Genomic DNA, 21087 nt, shown 5'->3' with positions numbered 1-21087 from the left:
GCAAGTCTCTAAAACATCTGACAAAATAAATTTCAACGAGGTACCATGCACGTGCCGGAAGCGCTCATACTTTTGCGGAAGACATTTCTACCTGAGGCGGCACGTCTTTGGTTATTTTTTCATTAGTTCTCTTTCAGCGTCATTTGCTTCAGTCTTCCGCATAGCAACGCAATTTCCCTCGTATGTCGAAACTAATACTCAGGCTGCCTATAGGTATGCTCAATAAGAACTGACAACTGCGCGGACAATGCCTTTCTGATACGCACTTTACTTGCATTCTTGTCTCTAAAATATTAAACGGTACGTGCGCAGCCCTTTCTTCTATGTAGAGAAAGAAAAAAAAATAAAGCAGCGGCGAACTTTTCAATTATGCGACATATAAGGTATATTCCGTGCGCGTTTAATTTCCGTCAAGCGTAGGAAGCCGTCACGGGCGCGTTCTTAATATCGTGCGCGACCCCCCCCCCCCCCCCCCCCCCCTCGTTTCCCACAGCGTCTCATGAAAAGGACGGTTATGATATTGCGAGAATGAATGCGCACTTTTTTTTTACTTAAATATAGCTTTCATTCTGGCAGACTATATTTCACCTAAATATCGTACCCACACGCAAAACAACGAGCTTAAGGAGTTGAAAATGACGGTGAGAAATTATCTACACAAAGCATGCATATTTAGGAGCCCCTGCTCCCTGTGTATAGACGTATGCTCGAGATAAATCATGGAGTTTAGCATCCCAAGCCAACTGCATTTCTCTGGGCTCGCAACCTTTGGCCCAGATGTGTACATACGCACCAGCGAGGTCATCTTTTCGCACTCTGCACGAACCAACAAGCCTCGGTTTCTCCACTCTCATCGTAGGGATCAAAGAGCCGACCACTTCGCATTGCATGGCAGCTCTACATCTGCACTGTGCTTTACCACAAGGGCTCAGAAATAATTCTTTTCCGTAGCTCTTTCTGGTAGCTATGTTTCGGTTCCCGTTCTGGAGGAGGTTGTACTCCAGCTCACTCCACTCATCTACCCCCGCCGAGCAATTTCGGAAGTTTCCTGGGAAAAAGAGTTTTCTAACGTACCTTTTTACATATTGTATAGATTCTTGACAGCAATCTGTATATCCGTAAATCGTCCCTAAGAAATCTTCTAGTTTCATGCTATGGAACTCTCTGCTTTTCTTTCTTTTCATTATTTCATAGAAAAGATGCTCACATCAGATGACAATGTTCACGCTGATGGAAACATCTGGATCCTTAGCCGCTGGCTAGTTTAGGATTTATTACAAAACCTTTATATTTTATAGGCGGTATGTTGTGCTGTAAAATGTGTGCAATGGCCTCCCACTACGCTTTCCTTCCCTCGGGTAACAATTTGGATTCCAAAGGAAGAAAAAGCGTAGCAAGGGGCGGCAGATTAGGTGAATGGATGAGGTTAAGAAGTTTGCAGGAGTCAAGTGGATGAAGCTAGCACAGGACCGGATTAATTGCAGAAATATAGAAGAGGCGTTCGCTCTGTAATGAGTATAGTCTGGTTGATGATGATAATGATATGATCATTGCTGTGGTAGGAGGAAGAACGAGCATTGTGCTAATAGCATGTCCTTTTTAGAGCAGATTCAATGTTCTAGAGGCAGTTAATGTTGCACGAAATGACGTTCCACACTTTAGCGCTGACAAAGTTACTCTGCAACGTCAGTATAGGCTGTGTGTTTTAAGTGGATTGAGATTACTGCTATCAGCGTGTGCCTGGTATTACTTGAGGGTAGCATCGGAATGCTCAAGTTGTGAAGTGTACTTGCGTTTCAATCGTTTTCATCTAGAGTGCAGAGTACAACACAAAGTTCAGAACCAATATTATACCACGCATCGGAAGCTTAGACCCTTACTGCCAATATGTTCATAAACTTACCTTACAATATACCACAGCTGTTCAAATACGCTCCTCTTGGCTTTCTACGGAGCGTAGGACAAATTTCATAAACAAAATTTTGCTATGCATAGAAAGTATATAGCATATTTCTATCAATATGTTCGTGAAAATTACCTCACAATGTTCCGCACTTTCTCAGTTGTCTCGGAATTGTTTTAAAAACGCAGCCTGTTTGCTTTTTCTTTATCTACTCGCCGATAGCACAGAAAAAACTTTAAAGTGAAATTTTCGCCATGCATCGAAATCTCGAACCTTTTCTCTCAATATGTTCATAAATATTATCTTATAATGTTCTACACTTGCCTCGCAAGTATTTCCCGGAAAACCATTGGTTTCCCGCCGCAGTTTTACCTACTTGTTGCTAACGGAGGAAAAATTTAACATCAAAAAAAAAAAAATCAATGCATCGGGAACATAGGCCATTCCATTCAACTCGTGCAAAACAGTACCTTACAACACCTTAAAGTTGACTCGCAATTAAAAGGCGATCCAGAACCCTGGACTTCACCAAGGCTTAAAGCTTGAGGCGGCTGTTCACGAGGACCGTACCTTGACAGCTAGAGGTCAAAAACTATATAAAGTCAATTTGGTCTTATCATAAACTCATTTCAAGCGAACTTCAACCTCTATTCGTTGTGAACTCCGCATATTCAATGGATTTCTACTGCGTGAGGAACAACTGATTGCTCCCTCACGCCGCAAGTAATGACCCTAGGTAGTAATTACTGCCGCATTTCTCAGGCAGCAGACAAGAGTGCCAAAACTGCTGCTGCCGATCGACAGGTGGTACCTCCATGGTAGAAAGGCCCAGCTTTATTTCAGGTTCGTTGGAAAGCACGCCGCGGTATTGTACATTCCTTATAATACTAGTGAAGTACCTCTCGAAACAGTCGGAAGTACAGTTCTCTAGTCAGGTTTACACACGCATGACTCTTAGTGTCTTTTTATTCATTGTTGCCCCCCCCCCCCCCCCCCCCCCCCCCTGACGAGACGGTCCGCGACAAACGGCCCCAATTCTCGCCGTTAAAAATCACCATGCTTTTAAACGAGTGTGCCATTCCCCTCAAGCGCTCATCTCTCTACTGCCACTGGCAAATGTGTTGAGCGTTTCAACTACATCTCCAAGAATTTCGCTTAGGTGGCCTTAGAGAACACTTCCCCGTGCATCAAGCACTCGTTGATTACCTCGGCATCTACCAGTTCACATCAGGGATTGTCGCCTGCCTTCTGCCCCTGACGCCTACCTAGAACATAGCTTCATGTTGTTGAATATCCACCTCTGTCCTCCGTTACTGATGAGGCTGCAGACCTTGGTCGGATGCGCCAAAGAGTGATCAAGGCGCAACAGAGCAGCGAACATCACGCAGATTATTGCCGGGTTGCAAAGAAGAGAGCAGTGACAGCCTGTGACTTCGCCTGCGCAAAGAAGCTTACAGTGGCATTCGAAGGTTACCCCTCCTATAACCATCTACGCAGGCTACTAATCATGATAGGAAAGTCATTATTTCTACTCGCAATGGGACGGCAAAGAACGCATTATTGTTAACGCGATAGCGTACAAGGGCCCTTTCCGCTGAAAATTCAGCATTGTGAGCGAAAAATCACGGTCATGGTTTTTGCAAATAGTATTTGGCAGGTTACATGGTCACGTACTGATTGGTCAGTCGGATGTGTGATGTCACGAGACCCTATGGCATGGGCATTGACTTTCATGAAATGGGTGAATAAGATGGAAATCGAACCGCTTCCAGAGCCCTTGGGCGATGTGCAAGAAGCGCCACTGTTAGGCGACGTAGGCAAGTTCGCACGGCTGATGTATACGTTGGGAGGTCTTTCACGTAACGAGGCAGCTTGCGACTTTGTGCTAATGAGCATGTGTGGGGTAATAGAGGTACAAATTAAGGCGTGTAGATTAAGCGACTAACAAAGCGCATGTACGCTAACGGCAATTCCCAAGAGGAGCCGGAGGCGGAGGTCATAAACAATATCGCGTCATATACCTTTAAAGGCGAAGGTTTAGTGCCCACTCAGTTTTGTTTGTTTGTTCTTTCTTTTGTTGTTGGTGCCATGGCAACAGTTTATTTATGTATAAAGTACGCGTGTACTTGCTAATAAAAGTAGGTCGTTTGGAACGGCAGTAACCTTTTGTCTTTTAATTCGGTCTACCGGACCCAAACTACCAAGGCCCATCACCACGGTGCTCAAACATTTTACTTACGTGATGATTACAAACATATTACGCGCCATGCACAAAAGACTTTTTGACACTTCAGAATATAGAACAGAGGGCGGGGGTACAACGTGAGATGATAATTGTCGTCATAAGCTTCCTAATTAACTTCAATCAATTCACTTTTTATTACAGTTAACGTGTGGAAATAGCGTCCATTTACAAGCGTCCGAGTGTGCGCTTTCTGAAAACGTCGCTTGAAACGTTTTGAACACGCCCTTCCTATCCATTGCGGAACGGACAGAAGACATGTCCTTGGAGTTTGTTCATTTATTTTCATTTTATTTATTTATTTAATGGTTTACTAAACGATAGCGTGTACAGTTAGATCTTTTGAAAAGGCGTCGCGGTTGCCGTGACCTGAAATCTTTCCAAACATGTAAAAAAACAAAACAAATATATATATATATATATATATATATATATATATATATATATATATATATATATATATATATATATATATATATATACAGTCACGTAGTTTTTATGCACCATTTGACGCAACCGCCCTTTCTGCAGTGTTCAGGGCAGTGTCATATCATTTCGCTTCCTATGTATCATTAGCCTGCTAGTCAACTTGGAGGTTGGTTTGCGATAAGGATTCGAACCAACGAGTAATGTACCCCCTAAAAGTGTGCCGTTAATTCTGAGTAAAAGTGCCTACTGAGAAGTGAGGCAGATACTGCGCCTTGTGTTTGCCCAAAACCCAACGCAATTAAAGGCGTTCAACGCTTTGCCGTACTCTGTGCCAGTCTCTCATTGCCAAACCGCCAAGCTAAACCCTGCCAAACAGCGACAGCGTATACAACTCCTTCTGCCGAAAGGACGCTGTTGATGTGACCTGCCATCGCGCCAACAATCTCCGTACGTGTCGGGAAAAATAATGCACGCTGTGACAACGTTACTAGAACAAACTAAGTTTCACAGCTCTGCCCGGAGAGGTGTCCTCGGTAGCGATCGCGTGAACTAGCGGCGCTGAAGTCTCGACTCTTTCTCCTTACCTGGCGCGTCGTCTGCTACACGCAGCGCAGAAGCATGTAGCGGCCGTCATACACTTAACTGTTACGTGCTGCCATTGCACTCTACACAGCTACAGTGCAGTTATGACTACATTATGACAGTTTTGGCTTTGAATGCACGCATTACCTCAGGGAACGCGTTTGTGTGCAGCGAAATTTAATGCTGTCATGTAATTTTTCGCTTCTTATTTAGCATCCACTTTCTTTTTCAGTTTCAGTCTAGTTTGTGACAGGGTTTCAAGCCGCCGACATGTGTGCCTCCAATTATATGCCGTTCCCTGTAAGCGTAGGGTGTGTGCCGAAAAGATGCTGCACCTTTACCCTAAAATCAAACACAATAGACGTACGCATTGCCAACTATGTCCCAGCCTTCAAACGCCCAAAACTGGCGGAATGAAGAGACGGCGTTAAATGCGCTATCGCATTCTCTGTTAAGACGGAGCTTTCTGCTATATTTTTTTTTTTTAACATGGGGCCTCTTCATGGGGCCTGCATGCTTTGCACCGGGGGCGACGAAGCCTATTGAAAAAATTACTTGCAAAGTCAGTTGTTCGTGTCACAGATAGACTTCCTCGAGATTAAAATGTGAACACAAGCTCTGCACATAAGAGATATAACTTACTTCGAAGTGAACAATTACTGATATGATACTTCATGTAGCAAAGTTCTTTATTTCATGGCTGGCACATAATTAGAATGCAAAAGGCATTATATACCGAAAAGAAGGCACCCTAACAATCGCTATACCCCGTGTGTTTCTACAGCAATGCCAGTAGAGAACTTGCAAGATTCCAAGAGCCCATCAGTGTGCACAACGCAAATCGGACAGCTAAGCTGCTCAAACGGTGGTTTAGATCACTTCGAGTTCGTCGCAATATCAGCAATTGGAAGGAAATTTGAGCATTTTCGCGACGAGGAAACAGACGATGCCATGAGGGTAAAGAAATTTTCTTGTTGAGAAGTCTTTTGTCATTGAGCGGTTGACACGGCAATGATGTTGCGCATAAATTGTCATATCATGTGAACTGAGCGTTGATTACGTAGACGCTCTTCTGAAGCATAAAGCGAAACTGCATGGTGCTTCTGACTCAGAGCTAATGCGAATAGAGGAGACATCTTAAGAAGCGCACAGAAATTCGACAAGCAAGATGATCACAAAAAAATTAAAATAGCTTCTAAATAACTGAGCATGCGGTGTAGAAAACGCATGCTGCGAGCTGCGGCAGCTCAGAAGAAAAAGAAAGAAGACAACGAATGAATAAGATTTTTATTTGATTGAAGGGATGACTCTCGGCCGCTGTTTGGATAATAAGGGAGTTAGGACGGATGGGAAGTGTAGCTTCTCGCTTCTTCACTGCTCTTCAAGCTGTTTCTCGTTGTTAAAATATTAGCAGATATAAGCATCTAAAAAGCTCTGAAGAAGATCTAAATCGGCATCTACAAGCTAGGCGGGCAAGCACAAAAGCGTATAAGCTTCTGAATGTGCTCAAGATATGATACCAACCAGGCCTATGAGCTCTTTAATTCACGCGTTAAAGTGTATTCGCTGCAAATATGGCTTTTGCTGTTGAAGCAATGCAAAATCAAATGCAAAAAAAAAAGAAAATAAAAGATGGTACGGGGAAGTTAGCAACGCTAACGCTCAACTCTCACTAGGCAAAAAAAAAAAAAAAAGTTATACGCTGCCCACTGTAACATTTCCCGAAAGAAGTACGTTATCCTGGGCACTGCTTCTAACTTTGCAATGTTTGTCTGTGTTGACGAAATCAAGTTGTTGTTTGGTGCATTTCTTCTGCATACAACATTAGCGTTGTTGACAATTGTCTATGTGATGAAATTAGGTTCTGGTTGGTTGGCTGCATTTCATTTGCATATGACATTAATGTCATTGTCAGTATTGCATTTCTGCTCATTTTTTCTCGTTTCGATAATAAATACCTTAGTTAATGGGGCAAGTTGGGCGTGTTGGTAAATAGTTCTCAGAAAAGCAGCGCAAAAAAGAAGAGGACAAGGACGAGACCATAAGCACGAGCGTCTCGTCCATTTCCGCGTCTTTTTCGCGCTGCTTTACTGAGAAATACCCATAAGTTCATGCAGTTACCTTCTAACGCTCTTTTCGACACTGTAGATACCTTGAATATTGTGTTTTAAAACTGCAGTCCAGTGCTAGTTTGAAATTACATTAACTTCTACTACAAACAGTAAAATTATGTCTCGTTTCTTTTCTCTTTGTGTGTGTGTAAAGGGGGAGGGCGAATCTCTCAAGGGCACGACTTGATTACTCGCAATATAAGATTTTTGAATAGACTCATGCGCTTGTTCAGTCATTTCCTTTCGCAGTGCGCACGTCCATTCTCACTGATTCCTCTTTCGGTAAACTCATTAAATAACTCTTCACATCTTACGTTGTTTTAGACGACACAACAATATTTTTTTTTTTGTTTTTTACATTCCTATATACGAGAGTGCTGATCCGGAGCTATGTTCTATGCCATACCTCAAAAGTAAGATAAGAAAAACGTTTCTCTGAGGCGACGAGGGAGGCCATTCATTAGTAATTTGTGTTCACGATATCGTTTGATGCGAGTAGCCAGGCTTCATGCACTGCATGAACAGGCTGCCCAGGCTTGCAGATTTCTGAATGTAATGGAGGCAATCTGCGCAGCGCAGTACTAAACGGGACACCCACCGCGTTACCTTAGAGTGCTCCTATGCACTGAAAATGTGGCTAATTTGTTTGCATGACAGGATCTGTGCCCTGAAAGAACGCACTACAAAACACAGAACAGGGAGTAAAGCAAGAAACCGTGCTTGTAGCAAGCCGACGGCGCTGTCACACTTGTTTCACAGCAATAACAAGGGAATTTCGCGTAACACATACGCTTTTTCCAAGGTAATGCGCGGCTTCGAAGCAAAAGATGCCATAATGTAGTTATAGTTAGACTGTAGTCATGTACGGTGCAACGGCAGCACTTAAAACCTACGTGTGTGCTGGCCGCTCCAAGGAGCAACAGTTGACTGCAGCGCCGCTACTTCTCGCGACCGCCAATTAGGACACACTCCTCAGCTGGGCGGTAAGGGGAGCTGTGAAACTGACTTTGTTAGGGAGCCTACATGTTACGCCGCGGCACCCGGCGCAACAATTAACGGTGATAAACTTATATCAACTAAAGTTCAAATGTTAATCACCATTAACTAGTTAACAGTTCTTAACTAAATCGGCAATTAGCGTAGTGGAAGCATGCTCTGTATAAGCTACCCAATGATATATGACTTGATACTATAGTCTGAACTTACATATTTACCCATTAATTACCCACAGTAATTAAAAAGACCGACAATTAGTGAATTGCAATCGTGCAACGTATAAGCTGATATGACTTACGCTAATAGAATCAGGGCAACCTTTTACTGCAATCAAGCAAAGGATCAGGCAGGTTTTCGGAAACTGTACTCTACTATCGATCATATCCATAACATCAACCAGGTGATAGAAATATGCTTAGAATATAACCAGCCCTTATACATAGCATTCATTGATTACGAAAAAGCAATTGACTCAGTAGAAACCTCGGCGGTGATGCAGGCATTGCGAAATCAGGGGGTAGACGAGCCGTACGTGAAAATCCTGGAAGATATATATACTGACTGCACAGCAACCGTAGTTCTGCATAAAGAAAGTAACAAAATTCCCATAAAGAAAGGTGTTAGGCATGGAGACACAATCTCCCCAGTACTATTCACGGGTTGCTTACAGGAAGTATTCAGAGACTTGAAATGGAAGCAGTTAGGGGTAAGGGTAGACGGAGAATACCTCAGTAATCTGCGATTTGCTGATGACATTGCCTTGTTAAGCAACTCAGGAGTTGAACTGCAAATAATGATTGGTGACCTAGACAGGAAAAGTAGAAAAGTAGGCTTGAAATGTTCAACATCCTCGGGAAGGAACAGCAGTTTACGTTAGGTAGCGAAGCACTGGAAGTAGTAGGCGAATATGTCTACTTAGGAGAGGTAGTAACCGCAGATCCGCGGACCATGAAAAGGAAATAACAAGAAGAATAATATTGGGATGGAGCGCATTTGGCAAGCACTCGCAGATTATGACTAGCAGTTTACCGGTATCGCTCAAAAGGAAAGCATACAACAGTTGCATCTTACCTGTACTCTTCTATGGGGCTGAAACGTGGAGGCAAACCAAAAGGGTTCTACTTAAGTTGAGGACAAAACAGAGAGCTATGGAACGAAAAATGCTAGGGGTAAAATTAGGAGATAGGATGCGTGCAGAGTGGGTCAGAGAAACAACTCAAGTTACCGACATTCTAGTGAAAATCAAGAAGAAATGGGCATGGGCAGGACATGTAGTGCGAAGAGAGGATAACCGATGGTCGCTTAGAATAATAAACTGGATTCCAAGAGAAGGAAAGCGTAGCAGGGGGTGGCCGAAAGTTAGGTGGGCGAATGAGGTTAAGAAGTTCGCACGGGTCGAGTGGATGCAGCTAGCACAGAACCGTATTAATTGGAGAAATAGGGGAGAGGCCTTCGCCCTGCAGTGAGTATAGTCATGATGATGATGATGATGATGATGATGATATGACTTGACATTGTTGTCGTAGGTTCAACTGTTAATCACAATATCTAATTAACGGCGACTAACTAAAATCAACTAAAGTTCCAATGTTAATCACAATTACCTAGTTAAAATTTCTTAACAAAAGACGACAATTAGCGCAGTGCAAACATACTCTACATAAGCTATCCAATGATATATGACTTGATGCTATTATCTGAAGTTAAACATTTAAGCACAGTTCATTGAATAATGGTAATTAACAAAGATCGGAAATTAGTGTATTGCAATCGTGATGGATAAAAGCTATCCTGTGATATATGACTTGACGTATGCTAAATTTCAAGTGTTAATCACAATTATCTAAATAATGGGGATTAACTAATATTAAATAAAGTTCAAATGGTAATCACCATTAACTAGTTAACATTTCTTAACTAAACCGGCAATTTGTGTAGTGCAAACGTGCTCTGTATAAGCTATCCAATGATATATGACTTGATGCTATAGTGTGCAGTTAAAATTTTAACCATAGGTAATTAAAAAACGCCAATTAAGAAATACCCGCAATCAGTGTATTGCAATCGTGCTAGATATAAGCTATCCTCTGATGTATAAGTTGGCGCTGTAGCCTAAAGTTAAGTGATAATCACATATATCTAATTAACGGTGATTAAATAAAATTAAGTAAAGGAGAGTTGAAATGTTATTCACAATTAACTAGTTAACAGTCCCTAAATAAACCGGCAATTAGTGTAGTGCAAACATGCTCTGTATAAGTTATCTAATGATATATGACTTGATGCTATAGTCAGAAGTTCAATTTTTAAACAGTTAATCAACGAATGGCAAGTAATTAACAATTGGAAATAGTCAAGCGCAATTATAGTCGACGCAAGGTATCCAACGATATATGACTCGATATTGCAGCGCGAAGTTCATTTTTATTCACAAGTAAATAATTAACTATTGTGCCTACAATAATTTTATTGCTATTATACTCGACATAAGCTTTCAATTTATATAGCCGTTGCGGTATTGTAGTTAGAATAAAACCCAACTACACAGTGGCCGTGGAGACTTTCATTCGTTACACGACGCTCATCAGCCAAGTAATGCTACAATTGAAAGAATGCGTCGGCTAACGATATTTTCTACTAAGGAATCTCATTTTGGTTTAATTACCAAACTATGATCCTGACAAAGATCTAGGTAATGTTCGTTATCAGTTAATTCGGCCAATTTCTCCTCTTCGCTCACCCTGGTTTTACATATTCAAAGCGTGCCACTCCTACACTGGGGACCAAAATGGCGGCCCACCAAACTTGATGGCCGTTTTCGGCCAAAATCGGCAACCCTGGCAGGAGATGTCACCACGCTAAGCCGGGCGCCGCGGCGCGACATGTAGGCTTTCTAGACTTTGCTCTAGTAGCGTTGCGCTGTGGTGTCAACTCTTCATCATCATCATCATCACCACCAACCTGACCTCACCGAAAGTGGGCGAAGGCCTTTCCATATCCCTCCAATTAACCCTGTACTGTGCCAGCTGTATCTGTTTCATCCCCAAAAATTTCTTAATCTGATTCGCCCATGCAACTGTCTTCTGCCCCCTACTACTCTTGCCATTCCTCGGAATAAAGCCGGTCACCCTAAGAGATCGCCGGATATCTTCCCTTCGCATCATATGACCTGCCCATGCCCATTTCTTGTTCTTGATTTCAATTAGGATATCATTGACTCGCATTTGTTTCCTTACCCATTCGGCACGCTTCCTGCCTATCAAAGCTACGCCTGCCATTTTTCGCTTCATATCTCTAAGCGTTGCACTCAATTTAAGTTCAACTCTTTCCGTTAGCCCTCACGCTTCTGCCCCACCGGTGAATATCGCTGTGATAGAGCTGTTATACTCAGACTAGACTGACCAGATAGTGTTCAAGCGTTAACTTTTGCAGGTTTAGTTTCCAATGGCGGCCTGTCCGGAGTCAGAGATTCTCCGCTGCGCGTTGTAGGTCTGACAGCCGCCGTGACCAGTTGCTCCGCTGCCGCTGGGGGCTGAAGGCTGAAGAATTATTGGTGTATTCATAAAGGAGGTGATTGCCAATTACTACACCAGAGCGACCCGATCGTGTTCTGGTCAGAGGCGTCAACTCTTCGGTGTTGCTTGAGCGCCTCCCAAAATTCCAATAGAATGAAAGCTTTTCGTGCCTTATGAGGGCCGTGTACAAGACCTGCCACCAAGAACTGCGGACATAGCGTGTTACCACAGCGTGTGCTGTCTGATGAACTCAAGAAAACAAAAGTTGTGTTCACGCCAGGGTTCGAGCAACCCCCCCTTATGCGTCCACGCCGAGCGCACTAACCGCTACTGTACGTCAACTTCCACTGGTGGTCTACATTTCCGGAGCCCTTCTCATAGCTTGAGTAGCTTTGGGACGCTAAACCGTACAAACCATACCAAACCTACGCCTACTTCCGGCTAACCCGCCCATAATTATTCTTCCCTAGCGTAACGACATTGGAGGCCGTTCAGGAAAAAAATATGAATATGAAAGTAAAAGTTGAGGGAAACTAACAATGTAAGAAATAAAAATTACAGAATGAATAAAAACAGAAAGTAGAAAAATTATGATGCCTCTAGTGCCGCAACAACAGCAGCAACGCTTAGGATTTCGTATTTCACAAGTGCAGGTTCAGCAGTGCTCTATTTATTTATTTTTGTATTTATTTTTGCTTATTTGCTTGTTTATTTATTTACAGAACTGATCACAGAGCAGACAGCGACTATGGCAAAGTTAGTAGATTGGCATTTACAGCAGTAGGACCTGTAATGGAAAGGCGGGACACATATTAGACACTCGGCTGCCCGATCTGTCGCTGAGTCCAAATATTTTTTTTGCTCATAATTGCTGCGACAGAGCTAGTGTTCTCAGATGTCCTACTTTCGGCCCATATACGTAATGCGCGAACGGGAATAGAGCCCCGTGGCCTTCATTAGAACAGCACATCCATGTTGGTTCGCTACGTCCTTTTTGTCCGCTTTCCTAAGAGGTTTCCGGTGTCGCAGCCTCGTCTATAGGTCGCGATCTGCGGGCACATGACAAGAAGGAGAAAAGCAGAGCCGCAGCTCCAACAAGGTACTTTATGGAATCAGGAGTAAATAACCGGCAGAGCTGCGTAGGTGAATGAAAGAAGCGAAAAGAAACTGAAGCGAGCTTTGCGTAGTAGCTTGACGCTATAAACCTCACAAAGAGCCGAATCGGTAGATGATAGTTACTTAGACAAAAAATACCGTGAGAAAAGAGAAAGCGAGGCAAAGCTGTATGACACAAAGAATGGTCGCTGCTGATCCCTGGTTCCCTTGTATCAGCGTCCCTTTGCGCGTTCCTTTTCCTCCTTGGTCAACTAGATCTTGGACTCCTGTGGGCGTGGGCGTTATTTTATTACACGCGCGTTTTTGCGTCTGTCATGACCTGTCTTTTTGCTGCTGGCTTCTTTCTTGGGGGTTAGAAACGCTGCCGCCCATGTTTGCGTCAGCATCCTGTAGAGAAGTGATCCGAAGGAATGGCTCATTCGCCCCTTGTATTTCGCGGAACAAGCCATAACAATATACTCATTACAGCGGACAAATGGACTTGCGTCCTCATATGAGCGCCGACTGAAATTGACCGTCAAGCTAAGCGCATTTCCTTCATTCCGCCAAGTAAAGTGGCTATTACTTTCGCCCCTTCTCCCGCTGCTTCGAAACCGGCTCCTCTAACATAACAGCCAGTGTGCTAAGCGAGCTGCTAGGACTGAATGCGGTGAAGAAAACGTTCTGATGGCAGTCATTTCTCAATCGTGCACAGTTCGAACAGTAAAACTTTGCTTAAGCCCGAGAAGAAAGTATGCACGCATTAAATCTTCTTTCTAGCTCTTGAGAGAGCCCACTTTTTTACACGAAACTTAGACGAAACACCCGTTTCGTACATAAATCGTGAACAAAATATAAGCCCGTCACTGTGCACATAAGAGCGGTCATTTGTCCGGTCACGAGCTTTAATTTCGGTATGTTCGAGGGTAACCTCCAGTACAGGAGTCCTGCCCAGTACAGGAGTCCAGATTCTAACGTTCGTGTATTGGGTTGAGTAAGCTGTACTCAGCAACACTGACTATTCCCTTCCAAATGCAAAGTGCATTATAACCAAGAAGTTCCGATTTGGTTTGTAGGATCTAAAGTTCCAAAGCGACTCAGGCTATGCGGGATACCGTAGTGGAGGACTTCAGAAATTTCGACCACCTGGGTCACTGACATTGCACAGCACACGGGCGCTACTTTTCGCCTCGAACGAAAAGCGGCCGCTGCGGCCGGGATGCCATCCCGCATCCTTGGACACAGTAGCCGAGCACCCTAATCACTGCACCACCATGGTGGGGATATTTCCAAATTGCAGTACATATCTTTTATTTATTTTATTTATAGAGACTGTCATCCAGTACAGATTATAGCAGGGTGGGGAAAGAAAAACGAAATACAAGCATATAAACACACTTCAATTCATAAAGTTCATTACAATTGCAGGCACCGTTTCAAACATTACTACACTATTCTGGTCTGTTAAGTGACAGTTTTGCTGTTAACTTTGTTCCATTCTGTAATTGTCCTCGGAAAATAAAACGAATATTTAAAGCAGTTATTTCGCTCGTTCAAGGAGCTTATTGTCAGTGCGTGCCTTTGTCTCGTGTTTTAAACTGATGAGTAAGCAAAATAATTAGAAGTATCGACATCATAATGACCTTTTATGAGCTGAAATAGAAACTGTAATCGGCAGACACGATTGTGCTCACTGACTGGGCGTAATCCGCGGCTTTCACGAGCTCACTGACAGATGCACGGTCGTAGGAGTTAAACAACAACCTAGCTACTTTATGCTGTATTCGCTTTAGCTTGTGAATATTGGTTAATGTGAAAGAGTCCCAGATAATTGCGGCATATTCTAAGAGCGGCCGGATGAGAGAATGTTACGCTAATAGATGAACACTAGAGGGGGCACACTTTAGTGAGTGCCTAAAAAAAAAAAAAAAACGTTTGTGCATTGAAACTACAACAGTATCTCTGTGTTTTGCCAAGGAAAGGTTGCCAGTAATCTATAGCCCCAAATATTTATACTTGTTACCTGTGTTAATGATATGTTCCTAGTACCGTACACAAAGTGAGGACGCCGTTTCTTACGTGCAAGTTTCACAAAGACGTTTTTTTTTTTTTTTTTTTCAAAATTAACGCACATCTGAAATTCATTTCACCACACAGTCAATTTCGCTAAATCATTATTTGGACACACTTGGTCATCAACTGAAGACACCTCTTTGCACAAAATACGATCATCCGCGAACAGCTTCACACAGACTGAAATACCTTTAAAAATGGAATTAATAAATAATATAAATAAAAGTGGATCCAATAATGATTCCTGGGGGACGCCAGACAGGGCCCCGGTACTGTTAGATGAAGAGTTGTTTAAAGTAACAAATTGACACCTGTTCGAGAGGTATGCCTTTATCCATGTAAGTATCTGGTCGTTTTTTAAATAATAGCTTAGTTTATGCATTAGGCTGTTATCGGATACCTTCTCAAATGCTTTGCGAAAGTCTATAAATATTGCCGCGAAGCCTACAAAACTTTATTTGTTGTTTTTTGGCAGCCGCTGGCTAGCGGCCTTATCACTCTGATTCTGGATCGCGTATCAGTCCTGTATTCTTTGTTTGTTAATGCTCAGTGTCGCTAGACGCACCTTTATCAGTTTCGTTGTCGCGAAAGGTGAGCCGAGATCTGTCTCGAAGATCCTGATCACTTGCGTATGTTTCTACAATGTTCCAGGCTGTGCTAGTAGCAGTGTGCGACGTTATCTAGATTGTTCTGAGCAGCCTTTAAATTGAGCGTTGGCGAGCGCGACGGGCATTCCTAGTTCGACGATCGACGAGCACGTTTGTTTCTATCGCCGCCGCCGAGTAGCTTAGTTCTTTTGTGGGCGCAAGTCAACCCAATAAAAAGTTTCTGCACTGCACTCCAAGACTCATTTGTGTCGCCGACTTTGTCACTACCACGTGACAATATGGTATCTGTTTGCTTTCCCTGATGAATCGACTGAGCGGAGTCATGCACAGTCTCAACTAATTGCGTACTTGCGGAAAACCCAGGCCTGAAACTATGCTGAAAATCGTTAAGTACTTCGTGCTCTTCCAAGAAATCTAATGTTTATGAATTATGTGCTCTAATATTTTGCATGATGTCGACGTCGGTGAAATTGGTCGGTAGTCCTCTATGTGCGTTTTCTTTCCAGTTTTGCGCAAAGGTTTTATCGCGGCTGTTCTCCAATCATCCGGAAAAATAACTTTCACGTAGAAACCTGGTGAATACAATCGATATGTATTTCTTGCACCATTCTGCATAACGCTTCAAAAAAAGCGTTTGGTATATTATCAGGCTCCGGTGATTTTTACCGTCACCTTTCAAGAGCAAATTAAAAACAACAGTCTCCGAAATAACATCAGATATTGCAGGAACCGATAACGAAAAGTTAGGGATACAGACATGCATTGTCTTGGGTAAATACCGTTTAGAAGAATTTCATGCACGCAGAACAAACAACACCTTTATCCTGTGCGCATTTCCCGTTTACTATGATTTCATTCGTGGAAGAATAGTTTAGTAGTATGTGACGCCAGAATCTCTCGGGAGAGGTTCTAATGAACGAAGGCAGCAAAGTTCCGTGATATTTTTCTTTGTCGCAAGTTATTTTCTGCTTAAGTTGTTCAGAAATTTCTTCCACGACTGGTTTTATTGATAAGTTTCTGCGCAACTTCTTTAACATTTTAGGCCTTCGCTGCAAGCGTAACGTCTCCCGAGAAATTCAGGGATTATGGTACACATTTTTTTTTTTTTTTGCAATTTTGGGAATAAAACGGTCCACAGAATCGTAAACGATTTTTATAAACGAAAGCCATAATTCGTTCACGCTACCGGTGCTATTTCTAAAGTTATCAAAACATAAATCAAGCATGTCAGAATAGATTCGTCGTCAGCACGTGAAAAGTTAGGAAACGATTTAACACTAGTTTAAGAATTTGGGTACACATTTGACAAATTGTGGCTTCCGGTAGTGTTGCGGGAGTCAGCCCATCGAATACGGATGCGTCCTACACCACAAATGCATCTTGCTTTTTTCAGTACACGCAGGTGCCAAGGTTCTTATCAGCGGCAGAAAAGCCGATTAAATGTCTCGCTCGCATACAGCGATATAAACTAAGGCGCAGTCAGTGACGCCACTCCACGCGACCCGCTCTGGAGAGGCGCCGCTGCGGCGCTCGCTCGGAGGCTTGTGATGAAACATGACTGTGCGAGGGTTCAACAGCTGATACACCGGCGCTCGGCTGCTTGTTCTCGCCATTGTCCGAGTGCGTCAACACTTGGGCGCATTCGTGAGGCTGGTGTGTAGTCACGGTTAGCAGAGCTTACACTCAGAAGCTCGGATAACTAGGCTCAACCGAAATAACCCTCCGCAGTGTTTACGTGTTCAGCCAGCCGTCGAAATTGGATTACAAGCAATGAGCCGATGAAGCGTGATACTAATACAATAGCACATACGTACCATAGATTTGCCTCAAATCGGGTGATGGTAATGAGTACGCGAAGCCAACGCTTCGTTTCACATTGTGTGGACGTAAATTTCGTGGTTTAAATCACGCAAACACTTGTAATTATTAACAAAGTGCTGAATCGAGTGCCCTTATGGTAATGCCACCAGAAAGCAAGACTTACAATTATTGCTGCCTTCGGTGATATCCTTGACCATCAATAATGTTGCAGCATGCGGACAAAAGTAATCTTTCAGTGCTCTCATAAATACGCCAAGTTCACATCGTATCGCACAGCACTAATGTTTCTCATTGTGCGAATTCACCCGGTGACAAAAATCAAAGCAAAGGCAGGCTCTCTTTTTTTTTTTTTTTTATGAAGTGTAGCATAACTCAATACTGAAGTTCATGCATCCAGATACTTAGGTCGGGCTAATGACGTGGTTGATAGCCCACCTCACCAATGGTTTGGTTTGGTTTGTGGGGTTTAACGTCCCAAAGGGACTCAGGCTATGAGAGACGCCGTAGTGGAGGGTTCCAGAAATTTCGACCACCTCGTTTTCTTTCACGTGTACTGACACCGCACAGCACACGGGTGCTTTGCTTTTAGCCTCCACTGAAAGCGGCCGCCTCGGCCCTGGATTGGATCCCGCGTCCTTGGACACAGTAGTTGAGCGCCCTAACCAGTCTACCACCGCCGAAGGGCGTCTCCGCAATGACAATTGGGAGAAGACCGAGGTCCTGCGAAAGTCCTCCAAAAAAGTGGTTGAGCGTTGTCTCCGTAGCGGTGGCGGTGAAGTTAGGATCTGCCAAGAGAGGAGCACTAATTACATCGTATTATTAGTGCCTAGTATTTGCCTATTTACTGTCAGATACCATACTATGCCTACTAAATGTTAAGGGGGTTTTGAGCCTAAACCACAATTTCCTTTTCCTCTTGCTAACGCGAAAAGGAATAACAGTAGCCCTTTTTGGCATGTTGCTTTTTTTTTTTTTTCAGAATGGTTTTTGTATACGAAATCTTGTCTTCCTGTCAAAGCACAAATCGCATTTAGAAAACACTTTGATAAGGCTCCGAAAATGTCCTCTTGAGCACCCGTATGTACAGACAGCACGCAATATGGCGGTGCGAGTTGGGTTAGTTTGAACAAGCGGTGATTTTCTTTCGGCAACCTTATACGCGCTGAGTATTGAATGCAACCTATTAGTCGAAGGTAGGCCCATTTAAAACCGCACCAAAATTGCGCAAGTCAGGTACATTCCGCTTTGAACGCCTTATTCAAAAGTCTTCACCTAATATATAAACAAACTGTCCCTGCAAACTCCATTTTGCTCATTTGCATTTTATATTTAATAAAAATGAAGGTACAAACGTGGCGTATAGGAACAGCAATTTCAGAATCGCAGAAGGAATTTGGGCAAAAACAGCCGGAATGGATCGCGAGGAGGGTTTCCCTTTCCACATTTCCATAATTTTACGACAGAGAGGAAACATTTCATTGTTGCCTGTAAAGCGCTTTGATGCGCATTGTTTTCGTTTATATTTCAAGTAACTCTTAATTGATATAGAAACAGAGTATAATATTCAGAAAAAGAACAAAATAAAATACTGACCGACAACTGATCTCTTGTTGATTAAAACAAGTTGCCTAACAGAAGTCCTAGACACCGCACAGGACACTTGAAAAGACAAGTTCGGTGCTTCGGAGTGCAAAACTTTTCTGCTATCTACTTTCCCGTATCTATCACCAGCGAACGCCGGCCAATCTCTTTAAGCGTGAGTTTGAGAGCGCCAGTATACGCCTTCTACACAGCATGATTTGATAACGACTCTCCAAACGACGGATAATCTATTGCATTTGCTCATAACGTTAGCAATTTTCTAGGCTTTACGGTTCGGCTAAGGGGGCTCTTACGATTGTTACACTAAACCGAGCAGCTGCAGCCATTTGCGCTCTCCCTAACTGCCACTTCTTTTCTCCGCCAGAAAGAAGACCTTTCAACTAGCAAAAAGCAGCCCCCGCCAGGCTACTCCTCTTGCTTTCACTCCATTGTTATTCATGCATGGAAACCATCAATGCAAAGCTGTTTTCTGGTTATTAACTTAACGTTGACTTCTAATTTTGCAGTTGATCAGTTGCTAGACTATCAAAGGATACTAAATACGACAGAAAAAAAAGGGACGGTTGTTTGATTTTTTTTTTTTTTTTGCTCTACAAAACGAAGATTTTTCTCTTGCAGTGCGGTAGTCCCTGAAAACCAAACTATGGGTCTCGCAGCAAGGAGCAGAATCAGGGAGGTCGTTAGGAGAAGAAAGGAAGTGTCTTCTTGACTCAGTTTGAAAACTATTCCTCCATAGAAAGGGCAAAGGTGGGACAGAAGAGGCAGAAAAAAGGAAGAGATGTAAAGTGAGCTGCATTCATAGAGAGAGAAGCTCATTAAAAACAGTTTTCTAACGAAGTCTGCTGAATGCCCGGAAATCTTATAGAATCTACCCAGCCAACCATTAACGTTAAGGAAGCTTAGAGCACTACACTCTTCTCAATTTTCCGTTGCTTTCTGCGATGGCTAGAGTGGATGACGCTGTTTGTGCTCACCGCTGTTGGACGCGAAAGCATCCGCCCTCTTCGCGCGTCAGATCATTACACGAAGCGCACTCGCAAAAAGGAGAGTAGCCCGAGTAACGCCCACGAGACGAAGCAACCTCTTTAGTTGTAAAATTTCTCTCGCGATCTCTGCCTGTGCTCGCTTGCTGTATATCTGCGGCAAAATCCTGGATACAGTACACCCTCGGGGCGAAATACGCAGACATCATTTCTCATTTCTCATTGAGAAAGAAATTGCCTTACAAGGTTCTCCGTGCCCTGTATATAGTCATGCAGGGACCGAGTGTGTGGTCTCTGAAACTACGAGGGTGCCGAAAAGTCAAGAATTTCCTCTCTGCTTTCTGCGACGAGTCTAAGCTTTCTTTCCAATTGGTTACAAATCATATATAGTCCCGGTATCCGTCCAAGAAGGTGGGGTATCATTTCATATCGGCAAAAGGCTTCTTTTTATTGTGCATCTTATTTGCCCCATTTTCTTTCTCGACAGCAGACAGCTGTAGCGTAGACTTCACAACCTTCTTCCTGGTGAGGCAAAACACACAGGAGCACATTGCAGCGTCAGCTTTTGTTTTCAATATTGGTTCAAGAAACGAGATGACCAATAATTTTCGTATGGTGATAGCGGCTAGTTTCTGTAATGACCTGTAAAAACTAGTAAACACTGCGATGGAAGCAAACGTGGCAGGGCAAACAATGGCCTAAAACATATGCCGCAGTGATAGTTGCATCGGGCATCAAACGCTATATAATAGGTCGCTTTGAAAACAAAACGAAAAAGAAAAGCTCCATGCAGTCCACACCACCGAATAATGCACACAGCATTTTTTGCATTCAGATATTTTTATATTCCGCGGACCATATGACGAAAATTACGGTATGCTTCGAGCCGCTTGAAACATGTTTTGACGTGTAAAATTTGGCCCACAACACAAACTTTGGCGAACGTGCAGATAACGCCTGTTCATTAACGTCCTTTTATAACAGACGACAATGAATTTGCGCATCGAAAAAACAGCCGATTCATGCAGCTAGAGTTGGCGATTAAACTGGTACAAACGGGTAAATCCGTAGAAACGTGTTTGCACCGTTTCGTGAGGCTACAAATGCCTGCAGTGGAGGTGCTTCGC

Source organism: Amblyomma maculatum, chromosome 1, assembly GCF_055883805.1.
Source record: "Amblyomma maculatum isolate TAMU_Amacu chromosome 1, ASM5588380v1, whole genome shotgun sequence".
Lineage (NCBI taxonomy): Eukaryota > Metazoa > Arthropoda > Arachnida > Ixodida > Ixodidae > Amblyomma > Amblyomma maculatum.
This window is presented reverse-complemented; position numbering follows the sequence as displayed.